This window comes from Procambarus clarkii, chromosome 81 (genome assembly GCF_040958095.1).
Source record: "Procambarus clarkii isolate CNS0578487 chromosome 81, FALCON_Pclarkii_2.0, whole genome shotgun sequence".
NCBI lineage: Eukaryota > Metazoa > Arthropoda > Malacostraca > Decapoda > Cambaridae > Procambarus > Procambarus clarkii.
In genome coordinates this window covers 1,209,431-1,227,109 of record NC_091230.1, presented here as the reverse complement: position 1 = coordinate 1,227,109, position 17,679 = coordinate 1,209,431, and the positions used below count along the sequence as shown (strand labels likewise).

Genomic DNA, 17,679 nt, shown 5'->3' with positions numbered 1-17,679 from the left:
CAAAGGTCGTAAATTTCAAACTGCGAAATAAGTGCAGAGAAGCGCAGAAATTTGGCTCCAACTAAGTATGGCTCAGCAGCAGGCGTCGAAATTTGGATATTTGGGATATTTTGAAAACTGCAGGGAGGGGGGGGGGGGTTGGGACAAATTTGACCAAAAACGCCGCTTTCAGTACTTGGTATATGTTGGGTATAAAAAAGTCGTAATTTCAAACTCGAATACGTGCAGAGAGCCAGAATTTGGCTCCAAAATAAGTATCAGGCCTTAAAATTGGGATATTTGGGATATTTCGAAAACTGCGGGGAGTTTGCGCATAATGTGACTCACTGCCACTTTCAGTACTTGGCAATGTTGGGTATAAAAAGTCGTAATTCAACTGCGAATCGTGCAGAGAGCCAAACGTTGGCTCCAAAATATGGCTCAGGTCTCGATATTGAGATGTTTGGGATATTTGAAAACTGCAGGGGAGTTTGTGCGAAATGTGATTCACTGCCGCTTTCAGGACTTGCATATGTTGGGTATAAAAAGTCGTAATTTCACACTGCGAATACGTGCAGAGAGCCAGAATTTGGCTCCAAAATAAGTATCAGGCCTTAAAATTGGGATATTTGGGATATTTCGAAAACTGCAGGGGAGTTTGCGCAAATGTGACACACTGCCACTTTCAGTACTTGGTATATGTTGGGTATAAAAAAGTCGTAATTTCAAACTGCGAATACGTGCAGAGAGCCAGAATTTGGCTCCAAAATAAGTATCAGGCCTTAAAATTGGGATATTTGGGATATTTCGAAAACTGCAGGGGAGTTTGCGCATAATGTGACTCACTGCCACTTTCAGTACTTGGTATATGTTGGGTATAAAAAAGTCGTAATTTCAAACTGCGAATACGTGCAGAGAGCCAGAATTTGGCTCCAAAATAAGTATCAGGCCTTAAAATTGGGATATTTGGGATATTTCGAAAACTGCAGGGGAGTTTGCGCATAATGTGACTCACTGCCACTTTCAGTACTTGGCAAATGTTGGGTATAAAACGTCGTAATATCAAACTGTGAATTCGTGCAGAGAGCCAAACGTTGGCTCCAAAATATGGCTCAGGTCTCGATATTGAGATGTTTGGGATATTTTGAAAACTGCAGGGAGGTTTAGGACAAATGTGACCAAACGCCGCTTTCCGTACTTGGCATATGTTGGGTATAAAAAAGTCGCAATTTCAAACTGCGAATACGTGCAGAGAGCAAGAATTTGGCTCCAAAACCTGGCTCAGGCTCGAAATTGGGATATTGGGATATTTTTGAAAACTGCAGGGGAGTTTGTGCAAAATGTGACTCACTGCTGCTTTCAGTTCTTGCATATGTTGGGTATAAAAAGTCGTTATTTCAAACTGCGAATACGTGCCATAGAGCCAGAATTTGGCTCCAAAATAGTAGCTCAGTCCTCGAAATTGGGATGTTTGGATATTTGAAAACCTCAGTGGGCTTTGGACAAATATGACCCAAACACCGCTTTCAGAACTTGGCATATGTTGGGTATAAAAGTCGTAATTCAAACTGCGAATACGTGCAGAGAGCCAGAACTTGGCTCCGAAATATAGCTCAGGCCTGAAAATTGGAATATTTGGGATATTTTCAAAACTGCAGGGGAGTTTTGTGCGAAATGTGAATCACTGCCGCTTTCAGGACTTGGCATATGTTGGGTATAAAATGTCGTAATTTCAAACCACGAATACGTGCATAGAGCCAGAATTTGGCTCCAAAATACGGGTCAGGCCTCGAAATTGGGATGTTTGGAATATTTTGAAAACTGCAGGGGGGGTTTTGGACAATAGTGACCAAACGCCGCAATCAGTACTTGGCATATGTTGGGTATAAAAAAGTCGTAATTTCAAACTGCGAATACGTGCAGGGAGCCAGAATTTGGCTCCAAAATATGGCTCAGGCATCGAAATTGGGATATTCGTAATTTCAAACTGCGAATATGTGCAGAGAGCCAAACTTTGGCTCCAAAATATAGCTCATGCCTCGAAATTGGGATGTTTGGGATATTTTGAAAACTGCAGGGGAGTTTGTGCAAAATGTGACTTACTGCCGCTTTCAGGACTTGGCATATGTTGGGGAAAAAAGTCGTAATTTCAAACTGCGAATACGTGCAGAGAGCCAGAATTTGGCTCCAAAATATGGCTCAGGCCTCAAAATTGGGATGTTGGGATATTTTGAAAACTGCAGGGGGGGTTTTGGACAAATGTGACCAAACGCCGCGATCTGTACTTGGCATATGTTGGGTATAAAAAAGTCGTAATTTCAAACTGCGAATACTGTGCAGAGAGCCAGAATTTGCTCCAAAATATGGCTCAGGCCTCGAAATTGGGATTTTTGGGATATTTTGAAAAATGCAGGGTGGATTGAGACAAATGTGACCAATTGCCGCTTTCAGTACTTGGCATATGTTGGGTAAAAAAAGTCGTAATTTCAAACTTCGAATACGTGCAGAGAGCCAGAATTTGACTCCAAAATATGGCTCAGGCCTCGATATTGGGATATTTGGGATATTTCGAAAACTGCAGGGGAGTTTGTGCGAAATGTGACTCACTGCCGCTTTCAGTACTTGGCATATTTTGGGTAAAAAAATCGTAATATCAAACTGCGAATACGTTCAGAGAGCCAGAATTTAGCTCCAAAACATGGCTCAGGCCTCGATATTGTGATGTTTGGGATATTTTGAAAACTGCAGGGAGGTTATGGACAAATGTAACCAAACGCCGCTTTCAGTACTTGGCATATGTTGGGTATAAAAAAATCTTATTTTCAAACTGCGAATACGTGCAGAGAGCCAGAATTTGGCTCCAAAATATAGCTCAGGCCTCAAAATTAGTATATTTGAGATATTTCGAAAACTGCAGGGGAGCTTGTGCGAAATGTGACTCACTGCCGCTTTCAGTACTTGGCATATGTTGGGTATAAAATTCCGTAATTTCAAACCGCGAATACGTGCATAGGGCCAGAATTTGGCTCCAAAATATGGCTCAGGCCTCGAAATTGGGATGTTTGGAATATTTTGAAAACTGCAGGGGGGGTTTTGGACAAATGTGACCAAACGCCACTTTCAGCACTTGGTATATTTTGGGTATAAAAAAGTTGTAATTTCAAACTGCGAATACGTGCAGAGAGCCAGAATTTGGCTCCAAAATACGGCTCAGGCCTCGAATTTTGGGATATTTGGGATATTTTGAAAACTGCATGGGGGGTTTGGACAAATGTGACCCAAACGCACTTTCAGCACTTGGTATATTTTGGGTATAAAAAAGTTGTAATTTCAAACTGCGAATACGTGCAGAGAGCCAGAATTTGGCTCCAAAATACGGCTCAGGCCTCGAATTTGGGATATTTGGGATATTTAGAAGAAACTGCAGGGAGTTTGTGCAAAATGTGACTCACTGCGCCGCTTTCAGTACTTGGCATATGTTGGTATAAAAAAGTTTTAATTCGAACTGCGAATATGTGCAGAGAGCGCAGAATTTGGCTCCAAAATATGGCCTCAGGCCTCGAAATTGGGATGTTTGGGATATTTTGAAAAATGCCGTGTGGATTGAGACAAATGTGACCAATTGCCGCTTTCAGTACTTGGAATATGTTGGGTATAAAAAGTCGTAATTTCAAACTTCGAATACGTGCAGAGAGCCAGAATTTGTCTCCAAAATATGGCTCAGGACTCGAAATTGGGATTTTTGGGATATTTTGAAAACTGCAGGGAGGTTTGGGACAAATTTGACCAAATGCCACTTTCAGTACCTGGCATATGTTGGGTATAAAAAGTCGTAATTTCAAACTTCGAATACGCGCAGAGAGCCAGAATTTGGCTCCAAAATATAGTTCAGGCCTCTAAATTGGGATATTTGGGATATTTCGAAAACTGCGGGGGAGTTTTTGCAAAATGTGACTCACTGCCGCTTTCAGGACTTGGCATATGTTGGGTATAAAATGCCGTAATTTCAAACCGCGAATACGTGCATAGAGCCAGAATTTGGCTCCAAAATATGGCTCAGGCCTCGAAATTGGGATGTTTGGGATATTTTGAAAACTGCTGGGAGGTTTGGGACAAATGTGACCAAATGCCGCTTTCAGTACTTGGTATATGTTGGGTATAAAAAGTCGTAATTTCAAACTGCGAATACGTGCAGAGAGCCAGAATTTGGACCAAAATATGGCTCAGGCCTCTTAATTGGGTTATTTGGGATATTTCGAAAACTGCAGGGGAGTTTGTGCAAAATGTTACTCACTGCCGCTTTCAGGACTTGGCATATGTTGGGTATAAAAAGTCGTAATTTCAAACTGCGAATACGTGCATAGAGGCAGAATTTGGCTCCAAAATACGGCTCAGGCCTCGAAATTGGGATGTTTGGGATATTTTGAAAACTGCAGGGGGGTTTTGGAAAAATATGACCAAACGCCGCTTTCAGAACTTGGCATATGTTGGGTATAAAAAGTCGTAATTTCAAACTGCGAATACGTGCGAAGAGCTTGTATTTGGCTCCAAAATATGGCTCAGGCCTCGAAATTGGGATGTTTGGGATATTTTGTAAACTGTAGGGAGGTTTGGGACAGATGTAACCAAACGCCGCTTTCAGTACTTGGCATATGTTGGGTATAAAAAGTCGTAATTTCAAACTGTGAATACGTGCAGAGATCCAGAATTTGGCTGTATAATATGGCTCAGGCCTCGAAATTAGGATATTTGAGATATTTTGAAAACTGCAGGGAGGTTTGGGACAAATGTGACCAAACATCGCTTTCAGTACTTGGAATGTGTTGGGTATATAAAGTCGTAATTTCAAACTGCGAATACGTGCAGAGAGCGAGAATTTGGCTCCACAATATGGCTCAGGCCTCGAAATTGGGATGTTTGGGATATTTTGAAAACTGCAGGGGGGTTTCGGACATATGTGTCCAAACGGCGCTTTCATTACTTGGCATATGTTGGGTATAAAATAGTCGTAATTTCAAACTGAGAATACATGCAGAGAGCCAGAATTTGGCTCCAAAATATAGCTCAGGCCTCTAAATTGGGATGTTTAGGATATTTTGAAAACTGCAGGGGGGGTTTGGACAAATGTTTCCAATGCCACTTTCAGTACTTGGCATATGTTGGGTATAAAAAAGTCGTAATTTCAAACTGCGAATACGCCGCCAGAGAGCCAGAATTTGGCCTCCAAAATATACTCAGGCCTCAAATTGGGATGTTTGGGATATTTTGAAAACTGCCAGGGGGGTTTTGGACCAAATGTGACCAAACGCCAGCTTCAAGGAGCTTGGAATATGTTGGGTATAAAAAGTCGTAATTCAAACTTCGCAATAACGTGCAGAGAGCCGAGAATTTGTCTTCAGAATATGGACTCAGGGACTCGAAATTGGGATTTTTGGGGATATTTTGAAACTGCAGGGAGGTTTGGGGACAAATTTGACCCAAATGCCACTTTCAGTACCTTGGCATATGTTGGGTATAAAAAGTCCGTAATTCAAGACTTCGAATACGGGCAGAGAGCCAGAAGTTTAGGCTCCAAAATATAGTTCAAGGCCTCAAATTGGGATATTTGGGATATTTCGAAAAACTGCAGGGGAGTTTGTGCAAAATGTGACTCACTGCCGCTTTCAGGACTTGGCATGTTGGGTATAAAATGCCGTAATTTCAAACCGCGAATACGTGCATAGGGCCAGAATTTGGCTCCAAAATATGGCTCAGGCTTCGAAATTGGGATGTTTGGGATATTTTGAAAACTGCAGGGGGGGTTTGGACAAATGTTTCCAAATGCCACTTTCAGTACTTGGTATATGTTGGGTATAAAAAGTCGTAATTTAAAACTGCGAATACGTGCAGAGAGCCAGAATTTGGCTCCAAAATATGGCTCAGGCCTCGAAATTGGAATATTCGGATATTTTGAAAGCTGCAGGGGAAGTTTGTGCAAAATATGACTCACTGCCGCTTTCAGTACTTGGCGTATGTTGGGTATAAAAAGTCGTAATTCAAACTGCGAATACGTGCAGAGAGCCAGAATTTGGCTCGAAAGTATGGCTCAGGCCTCAAAAATTGAGATGTTTGGGATATTTTGAAAACTGTAGTGGGGATTGGGACAAATGTGACCAACCGCCGCTTTCAGAACTTGGCATATGTTGGGTATAAAAAAGTGATGTGGAAAGCATGGGGGATTTTTTTTATATTGCAGAATGGTGACTGGGGCTAGTGCGTGATGCTTTCCTACTAATCCAGACCCACTCAGATGCACCTGCTATATTTAGATCAACAACACTGCTGATCTATGATTCATCCAGTGTCTAATGTCACTTAGTGGAGAGATTTAGCAAGAGGTCAGCAGCAGATCAACTTTTTCTAAATACCATGTTGGCGATCACAGCAAACAATGAGGGTGAAAAAAAGTTCATTTGCTGAGAGATTGTAATTCAGTAGAACTCCATTCACACTGACTGATGCCAAAATCTAGTACATCCATATCAGCCTGGATAGCTCCAGGGAGCCTCTGGCTCTCGCCATGTAAATGATGTTTCATTACATTCATTTTTTTTTTTTACCCTGTCTGTAAGACATCGTTTTCTACAGATAAAATAATAACTATTTGGTATTTTTGAACATCATTCTCATAAATTTCTGCTCTGTTTAATTGAAGCCTTTTTATTTCTGCCATCCAACTATTATGAAGCTAAATGAGCTACGTAACAGCAATCCACGATTAGCAGAACTCACTACCAAACAGGTCAGTAGGAGGGATGAAGTTTGATGCAAATGACAGATAAGGACACACTTTAAAAGGATTCAGTATAAGTAGACAAATAAACACACAATTTAACAGGAGCATCTCTAAGCAGTAGCGTATATACTAAGCCTACAAACATAGGATTATGCCTAAACAGTAGGAGTGAGTGCTTCCAAAGACACAAAGCCAGTGTTCTAAACACTTATATTCGTCGAGCCCTTACCCACTGCTCAGAATGGAGCAACGTGAGTACGGAGTTTGAAAGTTAACTGAAGTGTTGGTGAACAATGGATATAGCAACAAAGAAATAAACGCGACAGAAGATACCTGGTTGATACCTGGTACCTGGTTGATGGGGTTCTGGGAGTTCTTCTACTCCCCAAGCCCGGCCCGAGGCCAGGCTCGACTTGTGAGAGTTTGGTCCACCAGGCTGTTGCTTGGAGCGGCCCGTAGGCCCACATACCCACCACAGCCCGGTTGGTCCGGCACTCCTTGGAGGAATAAATCTAGTTTCCTCTTGAAAATGTCCACGGTTGTTCCGGCAATATTTCTTATGCTTGCTGGGAGGACGTTGAACAACCGCGGACATGATGACACCTGGACCAGGTACAATCCTGAACCTAGAACAGAAACCACAACACCTCCAATAATATTATATTACAAATCGGATTTGGAAGGAAGGATTGGGCTACAGGAAGGATTGGTCAACAAGAAGGATTGGGCTACAGGAAGATTGGGCTACAGGTAAGGATTGAGCTACAGGAAGGATTGGTCTACAGGAAGGATTGGGCTACAAGAAGGATTGGGCTACAGGAAAGATTGGGCTACAGGAAGGATTGAGCTTCATCTCCAAATGTATATTTGCCAGATAATTTGGCACTAAAACAAAAACGCATATATTATTGTTTAGACTAAATCCGCTACTCATTACTTTCCTGAAGTTGTCGTATATACACTGCAAAATCTGCGTGTAAATCACGAAAATTAACACGTGATGAAAATGTGACGATAGTGTCAGACCAGCGAAGGAAGAATTGAAACAGGAATTTCCTTAAGTATTTTCGTATTTAATAATACAATCTTCAGAAGGGTGTTTCAATTCTTCCTTCGAGGTCTGACACTGTCACTACAGAACATGAATGTATTTCAAATCAAATCAAATGTTTATTTAGGTAAGGTACATACATACAAGAGATTTTACAAAGAGTGATGGATTTATAGATAGGGCTAGTACATACAATGCCTAAAGCCACTATTACGCAAAGCGTTTCGGGCATGAAACGTTGCAACAATGAATAATGAGAGCAATTATTATATGGATGGCGTAATAACAGGGGGAACATTAGCGCCTCTGGTGGTCAGATGCTTAACTGTATTAGAGGTTGACAGTTTAGATATTATAGTGAAGTAAGGGTGAGTGGCGCGTCTGGGAGTCCCACTTCTTAACGTGTGGCTCAGTTGTCGACCAGCCGCCGCCTGGCAAGGGTCACGTTGATTACCAGTGTGTGCAAAAAATACATGTGTTACAGATATCATTAATCAATCATAATAAAGAAAGCATTGTTCGAGGTGTGTACTTCATGTTGTTATTCGTTATTATTTTGTATATTTTATGTATTTAGACAAAATATAGAGGAGATTGTCAGGTGGCAGCCATAGGTGTTCCCGCTAGTTAAGTCATTAGGGCGCTTGTGGTGGCCTTAATAGCCATGCCAGTAGTTAGCCAGCAATCTTAAGGTTATCTTGAGATGATTTCGGGGCTTAGCGTCCCCGCGGCCCGGTCCTCGACCAGGCCTTCTTTTTCTTACACATCCCCAGGAAGCAGCCCATAGCAGCTGTCTAACTCCCAGGTACTTATTTACTGATAGGTAAACAGGGTCATCTGGGTGAAAGAAAGTGCCCATTTGTTTCAGTCTACACCGGGGATCGAACCCGGAACCTCAGGATTACGAATCCGAAGCGCTGTCCACTCGGCTGTCAGGCCCCTTAAAACAACCCAAAGAGAAATCTTCGACATATTTTGATGAAAATCTGAATGAAACGAGAAATTTTGGCCACAGATTGTGTGACGATGGTGGGGGGGGGGGGGGATTGAGGGGGTGCAGGTTAGTACGATGAGCATGATTCAGGATGATGGAAGGAGAAGGGCTCCTATGATGAATTGACCTAAGGGCCACCAATCTACAGTGGCCTCGACGGGGACAGGATGGCGGCACCTTGTCAAAGGTCAGCCTTCCTACTCCCTCCACCCTTATTTTATTGAGGATTTGTCTTGTGTATATTGTGAACAAGAGGAATGACTCTGCATTTACGACTTGAGTGGTTAAGCGGGTTCATGGGTTAATCCCCCTATGGGGGAAACAACACATCTATTTTCTGTGTTACATTGTGGCTTGTTCAGCTTGAAGCTGTTGTCCAGCCTGTCTGTGTCAAATATGACATTTAGAGAAGTGGTCTTTATTAATAGCCTCCAATTTGGTCAGTATTATAATTTTTTTTTAATTTGAAATATTGACAAAGTTGGAGGTTATAATACAAAGCACTTCTCTAAAAGACTTTACAAAGTATAAAGCAATGCATTAAAATAGTATTACAAAGGCCTCGGCTGTTATTCATTTATTTATATATCTATAAGAAGTTACATTGGGTTTCTGAGAGTACATGGCATGATGTGTTTACATTCTTGTAAAGCCACTAGTACGCATAGCGCTTCGGGCAGGGCCTTAATCTAACAGATAATATTAAGTAGGTAATTTCTAGCAAAATTATAGGCTTATCTATCAAAATCTATAACAATTTAAACATTTATAGTGTTAGTCCTTCAAAGATTCGTGGTAGTGACAGTTGAACAAGTTTCTGGCATGATTGTTGTTGCTGTCTTGAACTTTCTCCAAAGCGGAAAATCATTGATGTGTTTTTGAAGTGAAGTTCCATATTAGGACACAGTAGGCCAGATGGGACCACAACAGAGGACTCGTACAGTTCAATATTCATTGTTGTTCGTTTCAGTCAAAGATTCGTTTAACTATTCTTAAGGATTGTTTTCATATTAACTGTGAGTCCCAGATGTTCAATGGCTGGTACATCATAACTCCTAGGTAATATTGACTTAAATTTACCAGAGGGCCACCATTTCTCCATAGTGCCCTCTACGGCAACAGGAAGCCGGCGGCTTGTCAAAGGTTCCCCTACGGTTCCTGAGGAGTTTGTCTATCTGTATTTTGAGCGCGCAAACTGCTGCATTATGACATTAAAGGTAGTTTGATAATATGCACAACGTGTCTTGTAGCTAAGGTAAAGGTGACTTGTAATGTTTAGCAACAAGCCACCCTAGATTGTTTAGTGTGTTGACGACGACATTTCGATCCTGGACCATTCTCAAGTCGACTTGAGAATGGTCCAGGACGGACCGAAACGTCGTCATCCCTTCACCTGCTAGTGTGTGGTCTGGTCAAACTACTTCAGCCACGTTATTGTGACTCATCGCCTGCACTTAGTGTGTTAACGACTGGGGCGATGGAGTGGTCATATCAGGATGGCAATTGTGCAAATAAATGTGGAAGATAATTGTTTCCATCTTGTTTACTCTGCGATATGAAATGGTTTCACCTGTAAATGGTAATTTTTGACAATGTAATCACTAGGCTTCTAACGTTGGTTTGGTGCTCAGAGACCATATACTGTACTTAAGAGGTTTTAAGCATGTTATTTATATAATTTAGGCCAATAAACAGCTAAATAAATTAATAATACACAGTACGTTTATCTAAGGTTAGCTAAAGGTTTGTTTGAGTGGAAGACCGTAATAAGATAATGTGTTTCTATGTAACTTTAAATGAACATTGATGCTTAACCATAGCCTCATGAGTCAGAGACAAAAATGTATTCCGTTAGGCTATTGCAGTCTTATCAGTCTTGCCTACTCACTATTGTTGATACAATCTGTAATTAATCTCCATTGCAATTTCACCTTTTCCAGTGATTGGTTCCAGTGTTCTTGAAATTCATAATTGTATTTTCCTACTCGATTGTATTTGAAATAAACTGTTTATACTTACCCTGGTGCTACATAGCCTTCCTGGTTTGGTGCCTTATTTTAATAATTACTTATACTTGCCCTTAATATATGTAAAAAATATTTTTTCAGGAGTGTGGCACGTGTGGACAAGTGTTGGATCAGAGGAGTCAAGGTAAAGTGCTTATTTAACAACTAGTTCTGGGGAGGAGCGGGTGGAACTAGATGGACGTAGTCAACTTCACATTCTTGTTACACTTACACTGGTTTGTGCCTCGGAGAGGCTGCAGGATCCAGTAAGTTCAGTAGAACTTCGGTTTCAACTCCTTTTGACCATGTCGTAGCTCAGTCGATTACGGCAGCGTCTGGGATGCTCTCGGACGCAGGTTCGAATCCTCATCCCGGCCCTTGTGGATTTGTACACTCTTGTTAACAGGCTGAGAGCTTTTCTTTCCCATAGATTTATTTATAGAAGAGTTAGCAATAAGTCGGGTGGGTTTATTAACGTATTGTTTTTAGGTCCCATTTAGATTATGCAGTTCAGTTTTGGTCGCCATGCTAAAGAATGGACATAATTCACTAGAACACGTCAGTTAGGATGACAAAGTTAATCCCGCAAATTAGAAAGCTTCTGTATGAAGAGATGTTGGAAAAACCTTAACGTGACATGACTGAAGTGTACAAGTAGTTAATGGGCATAACAAGGGAGTTATTGATAAGGCTTTAAATGAAGATAAGTTTAGATTTAGGAAATACCTGGGTAAATACTGGTTTGGTAACTGGGTTGTGAATTTGCGGAACAAATTACTGGATCATGTGCAGACGACGAGTCACAATAACGTGGCTGAAGTATGTTGACCAGACCACACACTAGAAGGTGAAAGGACAACGACGTTTCGGTCCGTCCTGGATCATTCTCAAGTCTATTGTGGATCATACTACTGGATCACTGGATCATAATAGGCATAGGAATCTTTGATTGGTTGAAGCTTAGGTTAGACGTATATGAATGAGTGTGGGTGGATATAAATAGGAAGTGCCACGTGCAGAACAATAGGCCATCTGCAGTTTCTTGACTTACGTTCTACTAGTTTACACTCAGAACGCGACTCTCCAATCAGCTTACATCTGTATCCTCAATTGCTGCTAGGTGATCAAGGGCAAACATTTAACCTTGAATGTTTAATCCGAACCAAATGATGGGTAGCAAAGATGTATGGTAAGGTAAAAGTTGGGTGGCGAGGCAAGTTTTGGGGTAGTGAAGACTTAGAATATTGTTCAATGTGGGTGACAAAGACTTGCTGTGAAGAGTAGGTAAAGAATAAATTGAGGGATAGGAGAATTACCTTAAGATTAGGCTTGGACTGGCTGGCATATGCATTATATATCATTAATGCATACGCCAGGGGGGGGGGATGGGGGAGATCTCCCCAAATGAGTGATCCCACTCATTTGGACTCTCGGACTCGCACCCTTTCTTGTCTTGATCTTTCTCTCTGCTCTTCTTCTCTTTACTTAGATTTCACGTGGCAGGTTCTTGATGACCTCCACGGAAGTGATCATTTCCCCATCCTTGTTTCCTTTTTCTCTTTTCGCCCTTCCCTCTCTTTGCCTAGGTGGCAGTTTGCTAAGGCGGACTGGACCCTATTTACCCTCAGTGCTGCTCTCTCTGACCTCTCCCTTCTGCCTCTCTCTCGCGCTCTCCTCCTTTTTCATGACACTGTCTTCAACGCTGCCCTCCGCTCTATCCCTCGCTCTTCCTCCCGGGGTCCACGGAAGTGCGTTCCCTGGTGGAATGCGAACTGTGCTCGGGCTGTCCGCTGTAAGCGTGCAGCCTGGAAGAGGCACCGCCGTAGGCAGACGACCGATTCTTTTCTTTTCTTTCGGAAAGCGAGTGCGGTGGCCCGTAGGGCCATCCGTACGGCTAAACGTGAATGTTGGGCATCTTATGTCTCAACAATTACGTCCGAAACTCCTCTGGCCCAGATCTGGAAGCGTATCCGCAAGATAGCGGGTAAATTCGTTCCCGATGTTTCACCGGTCCTTCACCTCCATGATACTCTTGTGGCGGACCCGTTGCAGGTCGCTTCCGAACTGGGTTCCCACTTTTCTTCTGTTAGCTCTGGTCTTCATCTTCCCCAATCTTCTCTTCTTCGTAAGCCTGTTCTTGAGTCTCGTCCTTTAGATTTCTGCACTCGTCTTCAACTTCCCTATAATGATCCCTTCTCTCTCTCTGAACTTCGTTCTGCCCTGGCCCTCTGCGGTTCTACGGCGGCGGGCTCCGATGGTATTCATTATGAGATGCTTCGCCATCTCCCTCCGTGCACGTCTCAGTATTTACTGAGTCTGTATAATCGGATCTGGGAGTCGTCGTCAGTCCCTGAGGACTGGCTCGATGCCGTTGTCCTCCCTATTCGCAAACCGGGGTCTCTGGGTACTTCCCCTAAGGACTTTTGCCCTATTGCTCTCACAAGTTGTGTCTGCAAACTCTTTGAACGTATGGTTAACGTTCGTCTGATGTGGTTCCTGGAACACCATCACCTCCTCTCCCCTTCTTAATTTGGTTTCCGCCAGTGCCGCAGCACGACAGATGTCCTGGTGAACTTGGAGGTCTATATTCGTACTGCTTTTGTTGCGAAGACCTCCGTTGTTGCCGTCCTTTTTGACCTGGAAAAGGCTTACGACACCACTTGGAGATATCATATTCTATCTCAACTTCATTCTTTTGGCCTTCGTGGTCGTCTCCCTCTCTTTCTCCGCAGCTTCCTCTCTCGTCGTTCCTTTCAGGTGCGCCTTGGTACCGCGCTCTCTGCCTCTTTTCAGCAATATGAAGGTGTGCCCCAGGGTAGTGTTCTGAGCACTACTCTTTTTCTGGTTGCCCTCAATGGTCTTCTTTCCTCTCTTCCTTCTGGTGTCTTCTCCGCTCTCTATGTCGATGATCTTACCCTTTGCTGTCAGGGTGATGATTCGCCTCTCCTTCAGCGCCGGCTTCAACTTGCAATTGATGCCGTGTCGTCTTGGGCCACGGATCATGGCTTCAAGTTCTCTACTTCTAAGACTTGTGCCATGACTTTTACTCGGAAACGGGTTGTTCTTCGTCCCTCTTTGTCACTTTATGATCATCCCCTTGAATACAAAGAATCCGCAAAGCTTTTGGGGTTATTCCTTGACACTCGTTTGTCTTGGTCTCCCCATATCTCTTACCTTCGTGTTGAGTGCTCTAAGGCCCTTACCCTCCTTCGGGTCTTGTCCCATACTTCTTGGGGAGCGGATAGGCGCACTCTCCTTGCTTTACATTCCTCTCTCGTCCTGTCTAAGCTTGATTATGGTTGCCCTGCTTCTCCTACTCTTCGCCGTCTTGATGCTTTGCACCATACTGGGTTGCGCCTCAGTTCTGGTGCCTTTCGTTCGACTCCCATCCTTAGCCTGTATGTTGACGCTGGCTTCCTGTCTCTCCAGGACCGCCGTGATCGCTACTGTCTTCGCTATCTTGCGCGGTCCTTACAACATCCTTCCTCTCGCCTCTGTCGTGCTTTAACTTTTACCCCTCCTGCGGTTTCTGTTCCTCTTCATCAGCTCCCTCTTTCTGTCCGGTTATCTCGCCTGCAGGATTCTCTTTCCGTTCGTATTTCTAATGTTTCTCCTCGTGTTGTTCCTTCTTTGCCCCGTGGCGAGTTCCTCTTCCGCGGTTTTGTACTTCCTTGACCCGTATCACTAAAGCTTTTACCCCTCTCACGGTTCTAAAACGCCTTTTCCTTGAGCACTTTTCTTCTCACTCCCGCTCCGTTTCTGTCTTCACCGATGGGTCTAAGTCGGCGGACGGTGTTGGCTACTCTGTTGTTTTTCCTGATCGCACTTATATGTGTCGCTTACCTCCGGAGACTAGCATCTTTACAGCGGAACTTTATGCGATTCTCTATGATCTTCGTCTCCTGCTTTCTCGTTGTCAGTCTTCCTTTGTGGTTGTTGTTGACTCTCGTAGTGCCCTCATGGCTCTCGGGTCCTTTAATCCGGTTCATCCAGTAGTTGTCGAGATCCAACATTGGCTGTTTCTTGTTCACAGTAAATTTAAGTCGGTTGAGTTTTGTTGGGTTCCCAGCCATATTGGTGTGTCTTTAAATGAGCGTGCGGATGCTGCCGCCAAGGAAGCTGTCCGCTCTTGTCCCATCTCTCGTAAAGGCGTTCCGTATTCCGACTTTTACCCGGTTATCCATTCCTTAGTCCTTACCCCGTTGGCAGGCTTCTTGGTTGTCTGTTTCTGGTAACAAGCTACGTACTCTTAAATGTTGTGTTTCCTTGTGGCCGTCCTCCTTCCACCGTAACCGGCGGTGGGAAACAGCTCTGGCGAGGTTGCGTAGTGGCCATACTCGCTTAACCCATGGTCACTTGATGGAGCGCAGCCCTGCTCCTTATTGTCCTAGTTGCATTGTCCCTCTTACGGACGTGCATGTCCTTCTTGAATGTCCTGACTTCCAGGACGAGCGTGTCTTGCTTTCCGACCGTCCCTCGCGGTCACTTGTCCCTCGATAGAATTCTTGGTGACTCGGATACTTTTGATATCGTTCGCCTTATGCGTTTTTGTTCTCGTATTGGCATCCTTGGTGATATTTAGCGCCCTCTGATTATTTTGCGCATTTGATGGTGCTACATAGCCTTCCCGGTTTGGTGCCTTCTTTTGATAATTACTTACTTCCTTATTCGTCAGCCTACTTCCAGCTGGAAATGTGGACGAGAGCACAGTTGACGGCCCATCAGGTTATCTTGAGGTGCTTCCGGGGCTTAGCGTCCCCACGGCTCGGTCCTAGACCAGGCCTCCTTTTTGTTACACATCACCAGGAAGCAGCCCCGTAGCAGCTGTAACTCCCAGGTACCTATTTACTGCTAGGTGAATAGGGGCATCAGGGTGTAAGAAACTCTGCCCATTTATTTCCGCCTCCACCGGGGATCGAACCCGGAACCTCAGGGCTACGAATCCCGAGCGCTGTCCACTCAGCTGTCAGGCGCCAACTGCGTCGGGGTCGAAGACAGCTCGCCAATATATGTCAAGGCACTCACTATTAGCATTAAGGCACACTCCTATTTTGTTTTCCTTAGTGTTGACTGTAGTGTGACTGCCACCATTCTAGTCCCAGACAGTTACGCTTAAATTCACTCTTTAACTCGTTAGAAACCTATTTGCTATTTTTTAATGGCTATTGTCGAACAGTTTTTCTTGACGTGGGCCTAAATTCTGACATCTCCTGTAGGTATGCAACAGAGCTCCCTGACGGCTGAGAGGACACTGCTCGGGATTCGTAGTCCTAAGGTTATGGGTTCGATCGCCCGGTGGAGGCGGAAACAAATGGACAGTTTCTTTCACCCTGATTCACCTGTTCATCTAGCAGTAAATAGGTACCTGGGAATTACAGCTGCTACGGGGCTGCTTGCTGAGGATGTATAACAAAAAGAAGGCCTGGTCAAGGACCGGGCCGCGGGGACGGTAAGCCTCGAAATCATCTCAAGATAACCTCAAGATGCTGATATATCTGAAGGTTCCTGATGCTGGGCGCATGCTTCAACTTATTCATTCATGCAAGCAGTAGAGAGAAGTTCCGTACTACATTTCGCACACAGCCATAACCACTCTACTTGGCCTAGTAAGCAAGGCCTAATTTACTTAACAGGCAGAATGATTTTCTTAATGTTCAAATAATTATTTCCAAATTATTTAATTCTAAATTAATTTTTCATTCCAAATACAAATTATTTGTATATTACGTACCTTAATTACCGACGTTATCGTGATAGGTTAGATTAGGAGAGTTAAGTCGCTTAAATTAGTTTGGCTCTGCTCGAATTGATTACACTCCCAAAAATTTTCATGTATAATGAAACTCTAAACCACATCATTTCATGTTTAAAAATGTATGAAAATTCAACTTTCAGGAAAATTCTGCTTGCTAGGCAACTCCCGCTATTAGGCACGACATATATACAAACAGAATAGATAATAACTGTACGGTTTATTTATCGTACACAGGTGGAACCTTCATGGGAATATGGATGGGTATATCATGGGTATATGTATCTACACCTTCATGAGTGTAGATGGATGAGTAGGAAAATGGGTCAAGCACGCGCACTGGGTCAAGCACGAACGCTGAGTCAAGTGCACACACACTTCCATCTGTTTACGTACATTCATTCACACAGGTGCTCAAATACAGAAAGAAAAAAACACCGATGGAAAACAAAGAATACACTTAGTTTCTCTCAGGGAGGCTCACATCCACACTGAAATCTCCGGCCATACTAGCGAGCTCCCTCGCTCCATCTCTCACTAACGTAACTATACATCTGCGTTATCAGCGGGAACTTCCAACAGGGCTCGTTATCTTGTCCCAGATCGCTGACCCGCCAAGGCAGATGCCAACTTGCCTCAACACTACACAAATTTCTGCTCATTTGTAGCACAGGGAACGTGAGGGGCGAATGTAACTCAAAGTCGCTGCACGATTTTTCTTAAGTCTCTTGAAGAGGGACTTAATAACATGAGGGATAAATAACATGAAAGTCCGCCCCCCCCCCCTTCTAACAAAAACAGTTAGTCTTAATGATCATAACTCACGCTCACCTTATAATCTCAAAAATTATAAGCTAACTCTGCAATTTATTTCTCCAAGGGTGCCCTACTACTTGAGGTTAATGTAATGTTGAGTTTGCTCAAATTATGCTCCATATTGCATATTATGTGTGTACTCCTGTGGTATATATATGTATTTCTTTTTAAATAATTAACCCGTCAACGTCAACTGTGGTGGTCAGTTTATCATTTTATTTTTACGTTGCCGTTGCCTGACGATGCCGGCTCTGTGGCGAGCAGTGGTGCCCTGACTTATGACAGTGTCCATGGTGGCCCCTGGAG

General features: G+C 43.4%; 1 long non-coding RNA gene across 1 annotated transcript in view; it reads left to right on the top strand.

The window, feature by feature from the left end:
• Positions 1-10,952, top strand: part of LOC138358043 (uncharacterized) — a 158,102-nt gene extending 147,150 nt beyond the window's left edge. The window contains exon 4 of the long non-coding RNA XR_011225213.1: positions 10,908-10,952. This is a non-coding gene — a long non-coding RNA (uncharacterized lncRNA). The remainder of the gene's footprint in view (positions 1-10,907) is intronic.
• The last annotated feature ends 6,727 nt before the right edge of the window (positions 10,953-17,679 follow it).